This window comes from Stenella coeruleoalba, assembly GCF_951394435.1.
Source record: "Stenella coeruleoalba genome assembly, chromosome: 4".
Lineage (NCBI taxonomy): Eukaryota > Metazoa > Chordata > Mammalia > Artiodactyla > Delphinidae > Stenella > Stenella coeruleoalba.
The window spans coordinates 137,388,817-137,406,818 of NC_137149.1; the positions used below are offsets into that span (position 1 = coordinate 137,388,817).

Below are 18,002 nucleotides of genomic sequence, written 5' to 3' on the forward strand. Positions count from 1 at the left end.
AGAGTGCAGAGTGGTCCTTTATTTGAACTGAAAATATCTGTAGGAACTTATGAGGTTTGATACACACTATATATATATAAATCCATTGTATGTGGGTTTCCTATTTGTGTTCATTGGAAAGGCCTAGGAACTGATTAGGCTAATACATATCCCTACCTCCAAGACTGTGGTCTTGAAATATCATTTACCACTAAAGGAAACCAGGACTTTTTGGAAAAGGGACAGATTCCAGTCTGGGAGAGGAAATGTACAGAATGAGCCTGGAATGTATGTCTTCATATACCAAAAAGCAAGGAAATTATCAAAGACCACTAACATCATGTCAAAAAGATTCAAGAGTCAACTTGAAGAGGCTCCTACTACAGGCCAAAGATGGTGCAATTTGAACTTCAATAAGATATAAAAATTGCAATTATTTGAAAGCCATTAAATATGTTTAAATCTATGAGTTTTTTCTGATATTAAAAAATACTGGTTATCTTTAGAGAATGAAAGGAGACAATTATCATGAAAACTAAAAAGTATGGGAAAAGAATCATGCTTTTATCCTGCCTTTTCTCTATAAAGGTCTCTACTAAGTAATCAAATAATGATTGAAGGAAAGTGTCTCTTTATAAAAGTATTCGAACTAGTAAATGAGAAAGAAATGATAAAATTGAATCACTGCGTAAGCCTGGCCGAAATTTCCGACCTACAAAATCATAAGATATAATAAAATGGCTAACCACTAAATCTGAGGGTGGATTTGTTATGCAGTAATAGATAACTGGAACATATCCAAGCATTTTCCTACATTTTTGTCTCAAATGTACTGATTCTCTCAGTTAGAACTAAAAGATTCCTTATTTTCCCTTCTTAAAATGCCAAGATTCAGAAACTGTCTAGAAATCATAGGCTCATTTCTTTCTTATTCATCTCAAGTTTGGAGTAGCTGAGTCCAAAAGGCAACACTTGATAGATTTTGTTTACGTGTTGTCACATTTTTCTCTCTGCGTTCTTTGCCAGAAGAATTATTTCCCACAGTAGTATATAATTCTTCTTTCTCAGTAATGTAAATGAGATTAAAGGCACCTCTTCTTTAGAAATATATACTTAGTCATAGAAAGGCATTATCATTTCTAATTTGTATTAAAATGCTTTTTTTTTTTTTGGGGAGGGATAAAATACGGATCTTATTTGGTTTCATCTTAACTGCATTCGTTCTATCTACATTTTATTGCCCACTCATTGCTCCATGTCAGTTCAATTCTATTCTATTTGAACTTGAGATATACACGCAATATAATGCTAGGCACTTTCACTCAAAAACATTTTCCGATCTTGTCACCAGCTAAATTCTCTTCTTATGGATTTCAAGTTTCCTGTAATGAATTAGGGATTTTAAACTCCTATTTTTTTTTACAACTTTATTGGAGTATAATTGCTTTACAATGGTGTGCTAGTTTCTGCTTTATAACAAAGTGAATCAGTTATACAGATACATATGTTCCCATATCTCCTCCCTCTTGCGTCTCCCTCCTTTCCACCCTCCCTATCCCACCCCTCCAGGTGGTCACAAAGCACCGAGCTGATCTCCCTGTGCTATGCGGCTGCTTCCCACTAAAATGCTTTTTATGATTCAACATGGTAGTTAAGATAAAGTTCCTAGAATACAGACCATAAAATAAAATTTTGTCAGCAGGACTACTCAAATGTGGTGACTAAGATGTCGGAAATAAATTATCGCTTCAGGGGTCCCTATGGGAATAGAATTTACCTTTTATATTGTTTTGTCTTTTTTTTGTTGTTGTTTACTTTGGTCGTGCTGTGTGGCATGCAGGATCTTAGTTCCCGACCAGGGATAGAATCTGTGCCCCCTGCAGTGGAAGCGAAGAGTCTTAACCACTGGACCACCAGGGAAGTCCCAGTATTCACCTTTTAAATTAAAATAAATATTTTTGTAGGGCTGCTGTGATGGTTAATCTTATGTGTCAGTTTGACTGGGCTAAAGATGCTCAGATAGCTGGTAAAACATTATTTCTGGGTGTGTCTGTGAGGGTCTTTCTGGAAGAAATTAGCATTTGAATTGGTAGACTGAGTAATGAAGATTGCCCTCGGCAATCATCCAATCCATTGAAGGTCTGCACCGAACAAAATGGTGGAAGAAAGGCCAATTCACTGTCTGCTTGAACTAGGACGTCCATCCTTTCTTTCTTTCTCACCTGTTCTTAGGCCCTCAGACTTGGGTCTTGGACTGGAACCACACCACCGGCTTTCCTGGACTTCCAGCTTGCAGAGGGACTTCTCAGCCTCCAAAATTGAGTGAGTCAATCTCTCATAGTAAATCTCTTCCTGTATACTTATATGTATATCCTATCATTTCTGTTTCTTCATAGAACTCTAATACAGCTGCCAAAATCCTGTTAATTACTTGTTAGTTTTGAAATGGGCTCAGTGAAAATGTTTGCTACAATCTTCAAATTTCTTCATTAAATAGGAGGAAAGGCTTTGTTGGAATTTTTTTTTCTTTATATTTACCAAAATAAAACTATGAAGCAATTTGAGGAAGGAGCAACCCTTCCAAATTTGAATTGAATTGAATAAGAAGCCAAACAGGGCTTCCCTGGTGGCGCAGTGGTTGAGAGTCCGCCTGCCGATGCAGGGGATGCGGGTTTGTGCCCCGGTCCCAGAGGATCCCGCATGCCGCGGAGCGGCTAGGCCCGTGAGCCGTGGCCGCTGGGCCTGCGCGTCCGAAGCCTGCTGCTCCGCGGCGGGAGAGGCCACGGCAGTGAGAGGCCCGCGTACCAAAAAGAAAAAAAAAAAAAGAAACCAAACAAAATAATAAACAGGAACAGCGATTAAAAATGGGATTTGCAAACCTGATATCTTAAAAACGTAAACCACACCTGGTTAGTAATGGAAACTTGTGTAAATTAACCTCCCACATGCAAATATGAAACGGAAAAGACAAGATGCCAAGTCATAAAACTAAATATATTTTTCTTCCTTGGTAACAGGAAAATAAGACAAATCTTACCACTTTGTAAGCAAATACTTCTTTTCCTAGATTAATCATTCTTAATTTGGGGAGGTGAAGGGGATGGTAATGAACCTCTTTTGAGAATCTGAGTTTTAAAAAACTATGGAATGCCTTCCAGAAAGCTGCATATGCACATGATGGATTGTACATAATTTCAGGAGGTTCATGGACACCCTAGTACTCTGTGGTCTTCACATTAGGAAATTCTGTCAAAGAGGTCCTCAATCCTAATAACTCTGGAAGAATCCATGGTGATACCATCCCTGTATGTGCCTTTTAGAACATAAAACCTCTAGTAACTGCCATTACCAATTTAGGGGATTAAAAATATTGAGCATTTTCACCTTTTTGATAATTACCTGCTATATTTTGTTAACTATCGTAATTGTTTTTCTGGAAAAAGGTAGGATTTAAATTCTAAATAAAGTACATAATGCTTGCTTTTCAGTAACTTCCCATTAAGGAGCAAAGCTCATGTTGTAACTTTTCCTTACTTGATTATTTTCATCCTAATTTCTTCCTCTTCTTTTTTCTACTTATGCATGTCTTACAACTGTCAGGATACTCTCAACTGGAAATTGAGTTCACGCACACATACACACAAGAGCTTACTTTTTCTGCCAGTGTCCTTGCAATTCAATTTCTTCGCAACACTCTATAACTGTTTTGTTGTTGTCCATACCCACAGTGTCAGGATGGTGCTTGATACTTTGAATCATTCAACTCACACATCCAAGTCCAAATTTTACCATATTTGTACTTGCAGCATCTCATTTTTGTTGTAGTAATTCTTACCTTGAAATTATCCTTTTATATTTGCCACTCTGCAGATGTCATGTCTCACAGTGTATCTAAGTCATACCAGATCATTGTAATCAATCCTGTACATATATTTTTTTCTGCTTGAATTGGTCTTTACAAAGAGATTCCAAAAAAAAAAAAAAAGTTCTTTCCTTCAGCCATTTCAAATTCAATAAACATTAAACATAATTCAAAATTCTTCTTACTGCCACATCTACTTGGACTTAGTCAAAACATAGTTCTGGGAATAGATTACATGTTAATGTTTTACATTTTTGGGCAGTGTATGTTGTCTGTGGACTGTTCCTACTTAGGTATTTGATAATATTATAAATGCCTTACATCATACATGTCTGTATTCTTGAAAGTAGAAACTTTACTGAACCAAAAACATGGGCTTCAATAAATAGTCATGGATGATAGATTTATAGTCAGATATAATGGGGAAGATGAACTCTTCATAAGAAAGTAATAAAAATTACAAAGTCATTGTGAAATTAAAGACACCTGGGTTCAAATCCCATCTCTTTTGTTTACTAGCGGTGTGATATTCTCTCAATTTCCTTATCTGTTATATAGAGAAAATAGTACCCACACCAGAGGATTTCTGTGGATTAAATTTGAAATAATCCATGCTTAGGGCAGGAGCTGGCCAATAGTTAATACCAAGTAAATATTTATTATTTTTAGAGTGGAATTCATCTTACCTAATGGCTTAGGCTTCCAGTAAGCAAATTATGTGAAAGATAACTTTTAATTAAAATTATCCTTATAAATTCTATAAATTAGTCATAAATTATAGTGTACATAGATTTGTATGTACTACATAACTCCCAGTAATTAATTAATCATTATTGTGTGCCTACTCTGTACCAAAGGACTATGAGAGGTGCTAGGAAATATGAGAATGAACAAGACTGATGTGATTCTTATATTTTTTCAGATAGCTTAAAGTCTGTCAGTGAGATAATTAACCATGAATTACAAAGTAGTATCGTATATGCTATGATAGTGAAAGTAAAGTATACAGTGCTAGAGGGGCTCTTATGATTTGTTGGAGAAAGCTAGGGAGAAGGTGACAGCTGAGTCCTGAAGGATGAGTACAGAAAACCAGTAAAGGAGATAAAGTGGTGACAAGGAGGGGAAAGGCTGAAGTCCTTTAGAGATCATATAAAGGAGTATGTACTTAATCCCCAGGGCAGAAGAAAGGATCAAAGGTTTTTAAGCAGTTGCAGTTAAGAAAGTTGACTCTGGTGTTTATAAACATTGAGCTGGAGTGCAGCAAGAATGAAGGCCTATCTTTACAAAAGAATGACCGCTAATAAATGTAGAGGAACGATAAAATTGTTAAACCACTACTTTGCAGACTTAAAATAATAATGTAGGCAAGAATCATTAATGGATAATGGCAAAATGAATGGGTGAAAGGTTGGTGAGGAATAGGATAGTCACAAGGTATTCAAGTTTTCATCCCACAGGTGATTTGCTAATTACAAAGGGAAGTTTGTATCCTTACAATGCAGAGATCTGGTGAACTTGACATTATGTGCCTCTTGACATAATGCAGTAAGTTGTAATGGGCTGCTGAATTGTGTCTCCCAAAAATTCATACGTTGACATCCTAACCGCTGGTATCTCAGAATGTTACTATATTTGGAGATAGGGATTTTAAAGATGTAATTAAGATAAAATGAAGTCATATGGGTGGACCCTAGACCAAGGAAGTGATGGGGTGGAGGTGGAGAAAACAGGATGGATTTTGAAACAAAATTATAAAATATAATTGGCAGGATTTGTTGATAGTTGGAGATGTAGTGGGCATTGGTGGTGGCAGGGGGAGGAGAATTCTGGGATAAACAATGACATTGATGTTGGTTCCCCTGAGATAGGGAACAAAGGAGGAGGAACTAGTTTGGGGGAAATGATGACATCAACTTTGGATAATGACAGCCATCGATCAGGATTTCTGGACCCACAAAGCTGTCATGATAACCACATCATGGTATAGACCTGCTTGAAAGGCCACTCATTTTTCCCTAGATGACATTTTAATGTAGTTCATAATTAATTATAAAATCAAGAACTATGCCAGGCACTTAAAATTACATTATACTTAACAATCATCACATAGTCCAATTAAATAATTATTTGGCGTATTTTTTCTTTGAGCCTTAGTTCCTCACTGTAAAACAGGGATAATACTTAGTCATGTTATAACAAATGTGAGGAAGCAGAAATTGTGTTGTATCCCAGGTGCCTACTATAATGGTCATGTTTATAATAAATGCTTAATAAATATATGTCAAATTGAACACAAATCTGAAATTTCCCAATGTTCACTCCTCATTCTACCAGTAGACAAGCTTGTGCTATGACCAGTTACAATAAAGTTACTGATTTTTTCAGGCTGTAAGTAAGAATTCAGGATAAAAATTGTGGAACATATTAAGATATATCAATTAATTTAATCTTGATTACATTCATGAAGATGTTATTTTTGCATCTTATAAATGAAGAATTTGGGAAAGATGAAATGGAAGTGACCTAGACCGTCTTTGCTGGTAGGAGGCAGAAGTAAGACTGGAAAACAGACATGGGCTGTTTTCTACTGCCCCACAGGTGCCGTAGAAAATGCTAAGTTAAAAATCTGAGCAAGAATAAATGAAACAACTGTGAATTTTATGTGATCCTAGACATTGCCCCAGCTCATGTACAATGACACTCTACCCAGGTTTCATGTTTCACTTTTAATTTTAGGTTTGTGCCTTTTCTGAGCAGAGAAACTCATGAGGGGTGAGATGGATGCTGTGTGTACACACCTGTATAGACACACACCACCTTTCACTGGTGATTAGAAGTAATAAACGTTTAAATTTATGTTCTAAGACAAATTTAAACTTAAGTCCTTATAGAGGGAAAGATAGGTTAGTAATCCATCACAACTCTAACTCAGAATCAGTTTAATTTGTTGTCAGTTACCACCATTTTAAAGGTATTTAAGGGTAACTCTCTAGATAGATACATAATCTTAAAACACGTATAAAAAGATCAGAAATCTAATGTGATAAAATACAGCATAGATAAAATATTTTATACGTTTTACAAGTTCAGAGTTTGGCTCCATTTGAAATTTGTATAGCACACCTGGTTTCTCCTCTTAATATCAATATAAGATACTTCTGAGACTGATTGGAAAAGCATTTTTGAGTTAGTGTGCTAGGAAGGATTACTTTATTTTTATGATTTGTGAATGGCTTGCACTATATAAGAACCAATAGCAAAGTTGTCTTTGAATGACAGAATTGACCAGTCACTTTTCTCTTTAGGCAAATTAGATAGAATAACTTAAGGAATTCCTAGAAGTGCCTCTGTTCAGAAATCTAATTGTCTTACCTATAATGCCCACCGTTCAGGTTTTATTTGTGCTAAGCATTGGCCTGGTTTAAGATGGTGCTTAAAAAAAGTAAGTACCCCTAGAAAGGAAATTAAATCTCAGGTAAATGCGTTATTGTGTTTGTCATTCATTCATGTTCACTGTCTTATTCCTGTATCATTTTTTAGAATGCATGTTTATTGAGGTATAATTTACATACAGTGAAATTCACTCCTTTTAGGTGTATTGTTTGATGAGTTTTGACAAATATATGTGGTCATATAACCACCACCACCACTAAGATATACATTTTCATCACCCCCAGAAGCTCCCTCTTGTCCTCCTGTTATCAGTCTTCACCCTCCTTCCCCAGGCCCTGCCAGCCACTGACTTAATTTCTCTCTCAATAATATTATGTTTTATAAGCTACTTAACAATACCTGGTGCTAGGGATACAGAGGCAGTAAGATCCAGTCCCTGCAGCAAAAGATCTTGTCAAGTGGTGGAGACAGGCTTGTCAACAGAATATTACCACAGGGTGAATGTATTACAAATATGCCAATGACATAGTTTGGTGGCACAGAAGACATACAGCTAACTTTGTGGATACTGGAAAATGCTACATTAAGGAGATGATAACTGAGTTGGGTCCTGAAAGGATGAGTTGGAATAGGGCAAACAAAGAAGATGGGATAAGACTTCATGACCGGAAGCAATAGCTGCACATAGGCACTAAATTATGCACATTTCTGTGTCTTCTGAAAAGGGGGTGAAGATAAGTGTGGCTGACAAAGATCTGTTCAAGGTGTGCGTAAGGGTCAACATTCTAATCCTCCTGCTTTTGTACCCCAGCGTCAGGCATCCCTTTCCAGGATGCCTGAGTTAATGAAATAATCTATCATTAACACTTTGTCAGTGGTTGTTTCTGCCATATGTTGTTAAAGTTTAAATTTGACTTTAAATTACATAGTGAAAGCCTTGAGTTTGAATCATCAGCAAACCAGTAAGGAGGTCAACTGAATTTGCAGCGTTTGAGTTTGAGACAGTTTTTGTATTGGAGAACATTTCTTGCTTTTACAAAAATCATACCTGAAGACCACTTTTATGTAACAACAAGAAGTCTTAACTTGGTGTCAATTTATTCTTCCTGTCTTCCTTTCCCCCACTTATTTCCTGTTTTAGTTAGGAATGCTTTTGCTGTAAGAAGCAGAGAAACTAACATGGCTTCAATCATAAGGCCATTTATTGTTTTCCTTACAAGAAGTCTGCTAGTTGTTGGTCTCAGAAGTGGTCAAAATATCGTCAAGGACCCAGATTTTCCTAACTTCTTCTCCAACATTCTTAGGATTTCATCCACATATTATCATCTTATGGTTGTTTGTCAGAGGGCTACACAATTCCAAACACCACATCCACATTTACAGCAAGAAGAGAAGGGGCAGTGCAGTGAGCTCTCTTTTTTCACTTACCTCCTTATTAGAAAGCCACTCAGAAGATTGCCCTGATCAGTTGATTGAACAGAACTGGGTCACATGTCTACCCTTAGATCAAAGGGAGGCCTGGAAAATGAGAATCTGCTTTTCCTAGCTCTGTAGTAGAAAGTGACAAAGAAAAGGGGGGTGGGGGGACTAGAAATGCTTTTATATTGCCAGTCAACAGTATTTGCCACGCATCCCAACAGTCTTTTGATTCCTATTTAGTATAGGAAATTACTACCCTTAAATTCAAGAATTTTGGGTGTTCTGTCTGCAATATCTCTTCTGCTCCCATACCTTCCTATCAAAATCATTAGATTCTTCAAAACCATTTCAGATGCCACACTTATTAGCCTCAGTTGGATAATATCCCTCACATCTTTAATTCCTCCTGTTTTATTTATTTATTTAAAAATATTTATTTATTTATTTGGCTGCGCTGGGTCTTAGTTGCAGCATGTGGGATCTAGTTCCCTGAGCAGGGATCAAACCCCGGCCCCCTGCATTGGGAGCGCGGAGTCTTACCCACTGGACCCCCAGGGAAGTCCCTCCTCCTCCTACTTTAACCCCAAAACCTGGTCTGCCAGTCTCCAATCCATTCTCCAGAAATATCACATCAGCTTTACACACTTATGTGGCTCTCCATTGCTACAGGAAATGGTACAACATCTTTAACATGGTTCATAAGATTCTGTGTTCTGGCCCTTGACCTTTGAGTTCCTCTCCAATCTCATCTTCAGCCAAGACCCTCCTGTCCTCACTGCAGTCATCCTGAACTTTCAGTTCCTCCTATGCACCGTTCTCCCTCTCCGTTCCTAGCCTTTACACAAACTGTTCTCTTGCCCTAAAAAACTGTTCCTTGCATTCTGGTGATGTCTCGACCCACGTCATTTAGCTGACTGACTTTCATGCCCTCCCTCAATCATTCTCAGTGTTCTTAGATCATACAGTGATTCCCCATCAGATGTCATTATCACACTGTATTATAATTGCTTATATAATTCTCTGTCACTGCTCATAGATTCTAAGCTGCATGTCAGAGCCTGTTGAAGTGTTCTTCGAAATAGATGCTCTATAAATATTTTGGGAACAAAGGAATGAATGACTTGAGCTCAGACTGAAACTCACCAAGTTTAATTGGATTAAATGACAAATAGTTAAGAAATACATAAATGTACTTTTAACAATTTGATATACAAACACTTTTAATATTGCACTTAGGGTTGAGTTCTGGGATTAAATTATAGGGGGAATGTAGGTATCAAAATGTAATTGGTTAAATGTGAGCTTTTAGTGAAAATTCTGGGAAAGGTGTGTTAACAGCATAATCCCAAATCTATTTTTGCCATATTCAGCCTACATAAGTGAAACTATTTAAGTGTACTTATTTACTTGATGAAGGATTTCAGAAGTGAAGGGAAAAAATCATTATTCCAGCAATGATTTGTCATTACAGGTCTGAACTGCCAGAGGCACCAAGCCACCCAAAATCTATATAGCGTGAGTCACAAACCAAACAGGTCTTACTGTGTCTGAATTCCAGTTCCTAATCATGCAGTTAACTGTGAATGTGACAACATTTTGAGATAAAAGAACTGATTCTGCAAGGGACATTTCATCTCACTCATTTCTGCAACTTAGGAAGGAGAGTCATAGAATATAAGGGTACGTTAAAATAACAAAATAATTCGCAATTAATATGTATTCATATTTAAAGAAGCTCTAAGCAATAAAAAATTTAGAATCATTTTAAAATTTATTTTATTTATTTATTTTTGGGTGCGTTGGGTCTTCATTGCTGTGCACAGGCTTTCTCTAGTTGTGGCGAGCAGGGACTACTCTTCGTTGCAGCATGTGGGATTCTCATTGCGGTGGCTTCTCTTGTTTTGGAGCATGAGCTCTAGGTGCACAGGCTTCAATAGTTGTGGCACGCAGGCTCAGTAGTTGTGGCTTGGGGGCTCTAGAGCGCAGGCTCAGTAGTTGTGGCGCACAGGCTTAGTTGTTCCATGGCATGTGGGATCTTCCCCGACCAGGGCTCAAACCCGTGTCCCCTCCATTGGCAAGCGGATTCTTAACTGCTGCGCCACCAGGGAAGTCCCTAGGATCATATTTAAAACAATTTTCTCCTCAAAGCATTTTATATGCCCTATAAGATAAGGAGCAACTGGGCCTATGGATGGATTCTGTTGTGGTGCATGATAGGTGCACAAATATTTGACTGGATTGATTGGTTCAAATGGGTATAAGGAAATCTAGTTTCTAATCCCAGCTTGGGCTGCATGAAAGTAGATAAATCACTTAACACTAGACTAATCGATATGTAAATTGTGTGGTATATTAGAAAGTGATCATTGCTTTTGGAAAGAAAAGGGTAAAGCAAGATTAAGGAGATCAGAAGGAGGGGTGGGTGTTTAGGTGAGCGCATATGTTTGGCATATATGAGCCCTCAGTAAAGTACTGTCTACCATTATTAAGACTTTGGTTCTTATCTGAAAATGAAAACATTAAGTTGAGTGATTCCTAGTGCTTGAAAAAATATTTGTGTTCCATTTCAGGATTTTGTGGCTAACGGGCTCTGTTGCAGACTTCTAAGTTTTGTAAAGTTATTGTACTTCAATTTGTTGCTTAAGAATTTTTTGTGTTTGTCTTCCTTGTGATTTCTATAAAACAGTATGGCTTTAATAATGTAGGGATTATTTTTAAAATACACTGATTTGTTTAAAACAAACTCAAAATAAAAATTTTAGTGCATTTAAGAAAAAATATGTAACAGTATGAGATAGTAGTTTTTTTGTCAGGCCAGTTTCCTTTGAATCGTATCTTTTTGGTCATTGATTCATGATTGTTTTAAGTTTTTCAACAAATACTGGCGCAGAGCCTCATTCTAACAAATTCCTGTTTGAAATTGACATAGTTATCATTATTGTCTTGGAAACAAACATTTGCAGCACATATGTTAGGACCTGTCCCCAAAGTCTGTTGAACGTCATTAAAAGTACGTGTTCTGCATTGCTGTAAATCGTAAGCTAGAATCCATATGTCAGTCCCAGATGAGTTTCTACCTGAATATTAATTTTTTTAAAAATGAAATAAGGAAGAAAAAAAGAGACATCCTTAAATGTTTAAACCCACTTAACTATCTATAGTAGAGGACTTGAGAAAGGGTGATATATAGCAATCTTACTTGTTTCTATAGCAATCTTACTATTCCTTTGCTTGCACAAGTATTTAGAGTCCAGCAAAGGAAAATATACAATAGTTCAAAATACTCTAATGTTCTAATAATCTTCCACTCTTCATCCTCTTCTATTTATTTTAGCTGATATAAATTATACTTTTATGAGTTCCAGAAGCCTTGGTAGAAAATTTTCAATAACTTAAATATATGTGTACTATTACCCACACAACAAATTATCCTCCAAACATAGTAGGTTAAAACTACAAACATTTACATTGTTAAGGAATCTGGAAGTGACTTAGCTAAATGATCCTGGCTCAGTATTTCTCATGAGAAAGCAATCAGGTTTTTATCTGAGTCTGTAGTCATTTCAAGACTCATGTAGGACTGGAGGATCCACTTCCAAACTCGCTGATGTGGTTATTTGCAGGCTTCAGGCCCTTACTAATGAGTCTGGCTATGGTAGCTAGCATCCCCAGAGCAAGTGATCCAAAAAGAGGGAGATGGAAGTGTTTTTTTTGTTTGTTTGTTTGTTTTTTGCGGTACGCGGGCCTCTCACTGTTGTGGCCTCTCCTGTTGCGGAGCACAGGCTCCAGACGCACAGGCTCAGCAGCCATGGCTCACGGGCCCAGCCGCTCTGCGGCATGTGGGATATTCCCGGACCGGGTCACGAACCCACGTCCCCTGCATTGGCAGGCGGATTCTCAACCACTGCGCCACCAGGGAAGCCCTGGAAGTGTTTTTTATAACCTCATATCATTCCTGTCATGCCATCACTTCTGCTGTATTCCATTGGTCCCACAGACTAATCCTAGTACAACAAGAGTATGAGAACCAGGAGGCAGGGATCACTGGGGGTCTTGTTGAATCATCAGCTACATATATATATATGTAGTTTATTAGTTAAATATATATATATTTTAACCAACAGTTAAATCTACCCAGCTGACTGCCAGATTACAGTCTAATGACTTTATTATACCAAACATTTTTTTGGTGGAGTATTTAGGCAAACAATTACTTCCAGCCATTTTTACTGAGAGACCACCTTTGAATTGGCTTTTACCTTGCAGAAAGATTATAATACAACTTTGACACACTCATCATTAAATTATCAGAAGAAAACTTTAAAAAATAATCCTGAAGATGAGAAATAAAGGGATTTTATAATCTTCTAAAGAAATTATAAAGAAATTAAACAAACAAGAAGCTGAAATTAAAGAAATAGTAATAAAACACATACGATAGAAAAAAAATTCCAAATCTTTTCTTTGATGAGACCGTTAAAACAGAACCTGGCCACGGAAAAATGAAAGAAAGCAAAGGTATACAAAGTTAGACATGAAAAGGAGATATTGCCATAGATCAGGAGGTAGAAAAGCATTGAGACCATTATGTGAGACTTCATGGCTACAAATTTGAAAACCTAGAAAAAATGGATTATTTATGGAGACCAATGGTTCTCAAAATGTAGCCCCTCAGTCAGCAGCATTAGTATCACCAAGGAACTTGCTATAAGTAAAATTCTCAGACCCACTAAATCAGAAACCCTGGGAGTGGGATTTAGTAATCTGTGTTTTAACAAGCATGCTGAAGTACAGGAAACACTGAAGAGAACAACCATAAAGGTGATTGGAAAGGTGATTTAAACTCTTACATTAAACAAAGCACCTGGATCATATGAATTCACAGCTGTGTTTTATCTAACCTTTAAAGGATCCATCAATATTTTTATGAACAATTTCTTTTTTTAATATTTAAAAAATTTATTTATTTTATTTTTGGCTACATTGGGTCTTCATTGCTGTGCGCAGGCTTTCTCTAGTTGCGGTGAGCGGGGGCTACTCTTCGTTGTGGTGCACTGGCTTCTCATTGTGGTGGCTTCTCTTGTTGCGGAGCACAGGCTCTAGGCGCGTGGGTGTCAGTGGTTGCAGCACGCGGGCTCAGTAGTTGTGGCGCACAGGCTTAGTTGCTCCGCGGCATGTGGGATCTTCCCGGACCAGGGCTCGAACCCGTGTCTGCTGCGTTGGCAGGTGGATTCTTAACCACTGCGCCACCAGGGAAGTCCCCTATGAATAATTTCTAAGCATTAAAAATATATTGGGGCAAAAAAAGAATGATGACAGAGGAGAATGTGATTGGGTGGTCACATAAGGATTTTCAGGAGTGCTGATAATGTTTTATTTCTTGACCTGAGTGGTTAGTAGTTATTTGCTTTTTAATTATTTTTAAACTGAACCTATGTATGCATGTATAGATAGGTTGATTGATAGATAATTTATGTTCTCTTCTGTATGTTTATTTATTCAACCCACATTTATTTAGTGCCTCCCATGTGGCAGACACTGTTCCAGGCACTTGGGATACTTCAATAAACAAAACAATGTTCTCTGTCCTCATGGAGCTTACATTATTGGGGGAAAATATCAAAAAAATAAATACAACAACAAATTATATCATATTAGAAGGTGATAAGTCTATGGAAAAAAGTAAGGTAGAGGAGTTAAGGGGGACAAGGAGGGCTAGGATGAAGGTCTCATTGTTAAAATGAGATTTTATTAAAGACAGGAAGGCAAGGTGGTAAACCATGAGAGTATCAGGGAGAGGCAGAGGGAACAACTAGTAAAAAGCCTTAAATTACAAACATGCCTGATATTTTTAAGGAAGAGCAAGGAGGCCAGCATAACTGGAGCAGAGTGGGTGGCAAGGAGAAAAGAAGTTAGAGAGCTAACCGGACCAGTCATTTAAGTCTTTGGCCACTGTAAAGCTTTTGCTTTTAAACAGAGTATAATAGGGAGAAATTGTAGGATTTGGTTATGAGAAATTATATGATCTGTCTTATGTGTTTAGAAGTATCACTGCAGTACTGAGAATAAACAGAAGGGTAGAAGGATGAAGACCATTTAGGAGGCTTCCATTGCATTAATGACCATTGCAGTAATTTAGGCAAGAGATGTTGGATTGGACCAGGGTTGTAGCAGAGCAGGTGATGAGAAGTAGTTGGATTCCAGATGGATTATAAAAGTATAGCCAACAAAATACCTGGACAGAATGAAAGTGAGGTGTGAGAGAAAGAGAAGAATCAAGGATGCCTCACTGTTTTCGATCTGAGCAACTGAAGTATGGAGTTGCCAGCAACTGAAATGAAGAAGGCTGAGGTGTTTTCGGGGGAGACAAATGTATAGCTTGCAATTAAAAAGTTTACAAAACAGAAATTGAGTCCCAGATGTAGAAAACAAACTTATGGTTACCAAGGGGGAAATTGGGGAGGGATAAATTGGGAGATTAGATTTGACATATGCACACTGCTATATATAAAATAGATAACTAATAAGGACCTACTGTAGAGCATAGGGAGCTCTACTCAGTACTCTACAATAGCCTATATGGGAAAAGAATCGAAAAACAAGTGGATATATGTATATGTACAACTATTCACTTTGCTGTACACCTGAAACTAACACAACACTGTAAATCAACTATACTCCAATAAAAAAGTTAATTAAAAAACAAAAAGTTGACAAAACAGCATATATAATATTATCTATTTTTGTACAATTATAAATGTACATACACACATATTTAGGGAGATGTGTGAAGTGATGGGCTCAAAAAAGGCTAATGATAGAAAGGTCTTTAAGTATCATTATGAAATAAAAATGAGAAGGTACAGAATATTAAGTACAGTAGGTTTATGTGTCAACAAAAGGGTGGGGAAAAACAATTTATATTTGTGTTTGCTTGTATGTGCGTGAGATACCTTTGTTAATTTATTGGCACCATTACTTACTTCAAGGAAGGGAAACTGGCCTAAAAGGCCAGGACTAAAAGGCAGATTGTTTTACTGCATACTGTTGTATATCTGCTCAACACTGAACCATGTGCATGTGTTATCTGTTCAGAACTAATTAATTAATGAATATGTAAAAATCTAATTTCCATTGCTGGTGGAAATGAAAGGATGTAGTGTTATATTATTGTTAGAAATGTGAAATTATACAGCTTTTTTGGTGTGATGCAGTATGACAACATCAATTATAAATAAAACTACATATACATATTTATTTATTTATTTCAACTTGGTAATTCCACTACTGGGATCTATATTACAGAAACAAAATACCCGTAAGTAAGAACATAGTAAAAGATTGTTTGTTGCAGTATTGAAAATAAGATGACTGCTTGTATGCAAGAAATACAAAATGTAGGAAAGTGTCTCTATAACCCTGTTTTTTAGCAAAACCACACATTCCCACTCATATATGTATGTGTATATTAGTATTGTATGTACATGTTTATATATATTTGCTTGTGATAACATGAGCATTGGAGACAAAAACGGAAGGCCATGTTAATTTGAGAAGGGGGGTGGTTAGAATAGTGGCTAACACATAGACTGTAGAGTCCAACTGCCTGGGTTCAAGTGTGTCCCTGCCACTTAACACCTGTGGACCTTGGACAAGTTACTTTATCATTGATTGTCTCAGTTTCCTTGTTTATTACATCTGGACAATAGTGTCTGCCATGTGAGATTGTTGATACGTATAAAGCACTCTGAACCATTATAATGGTAAATGTGTAAAGTGTTAGGTCTGGAATTACTATTCTATAACGTTGATTTTTGGTGCAAGATAAGGGAAGGATGTGGGGAGAACAGCAAAAACAAAAGCAAAACAGTCAGCATTAGGGAAAAAACCTTGTGAATTTATGATTCAGTTAATGCTTTTCTGTAAAATTGCATATGTGTGTATGTATATACACATAAAAAATGGTTGGGGGCTTCCCTGGTGACGCAGTGGTGGAGAGTCCGCCTGCCAATGCGGGGGACGCGGGTTCGTGCCCAGGTCCGGGAAGATCCCGCATGCCGCGGAGCGGCTGGGCCCGTGAGCCATGGCCGCTGAGCCTGCGCATCCGGAGCCTGTGCTCCGCAACGGGAGAGGCCACAACAGTGAGAGGCCTGCGTACTGCAAAAAAAAAAAAAAAAAATGGTTGGCATTTTCTCTAATAAACATGATTTATAAGAATAATGAGAAAAATAAATGTAATTTTTATACATTAAAGGTAATTGATATATATTAATATATGTTAAATAGCAGTTGTAGAAGGAAAGGAGTGTGCCACAAAAATCAAAATTCTGGAATGTATGGACAAACTGGAAATGCCTTAGATCCTCACTTTCAGTAATTAGGTGGCTGATTGTGAAGAAAAGGATAGGTTAGTAACGTAGTAGAGTCATTTGATAAGGGTGGGCAAAATATATATATTCCCATTCATTAAAAAATCAGGACTGATCTGAGATTCCTAGTGGGGGTTGGTTGATGGGGTTCTTTTTACTTATTTTTTGTTTTGTGCAGTGAAATGTGTGCTTATATAAGAATATAGCGAAAGGAAATGGGAACTAAATGAGTAAGAGTGAATTTCCTCAACTCAGATCCTGTGATAAAGACTCATGTTACATTGTATTCAACCATATATAAACTTGTACCTACATATATTAATATACACATACATATATATAGTGGATGTCATGGTTTATCAAAAATGGGTTTATGGAGATATTTACCTGCATTTTGCGTTTCTTATCAGAATTACTCCTGGAGTCCTTTCTGTGTCAGTTGCTCTAATTCATTATTTTTAGTGATTGCATAATATTCCATGGTGCATATGTGCCATTATTTCTTTAAAGGAGAGCATTCCACAAAGTGAGAATTTTAAAAAGGGTTGCTCTTACTCTCTGTCCTTGACCCAGTTGCACCTAGAAGCGCTGGCCAAGAGAACTCCCCATGCATATTGACTGCTAGATAACAGATCTCATTATTGCTTTGAGATAGCTCTTTTTCAAGTGGGAAAAAAACGTCAAATATTTGGAAATAATAGCTGAAGTCCATAGGAATCATGATTGTAAGGATTTTGGAGGTTTCCTGGTTTTGAGAAGTACCTTAAGGAAAAAAACAGCAACAAGCTACTCGATCTTTGTAAAACACAGGCCTTATCTTGTTTTAAAGTTTGAAACTCTTCTAAGACTTCCATTGCCCTTAGAAGATCCAAATTCCTTAAAACAGCTAATTAGGCACTTGAAAACCTTTTTCGTTTTCTCTAGCCATATCTCCTTTGCACTCAATTCTTAAACTATTCTGAACTGTGAGGAAGTTACCT

The 18,002-nt window shown here is 37.1% G+C and overlaps 1 long non-coding RNA gene across 1 annotated transcript in view; it reads left to right on the forward strand.

Annotated features, from left to right (window-relative positions):
• LOC307185843 overlaps nucleotides 1–18,002 on the forward strand; it is a 200,713-nt gene that overhangs the window by 5,660 nt on the left and 177,051 nt on the right. Inside the window, exon 2 of the long non-coding RNA XR_013828184.1 lies at nucleotides 2,212–2,301. This is a non-coding gene — a long non-coding RNA (uncharacterized lncRNA). The remainder of the gene's footprint in view (nucleotides 1–2,211; nucleotides 2,302–18,002) is intronic.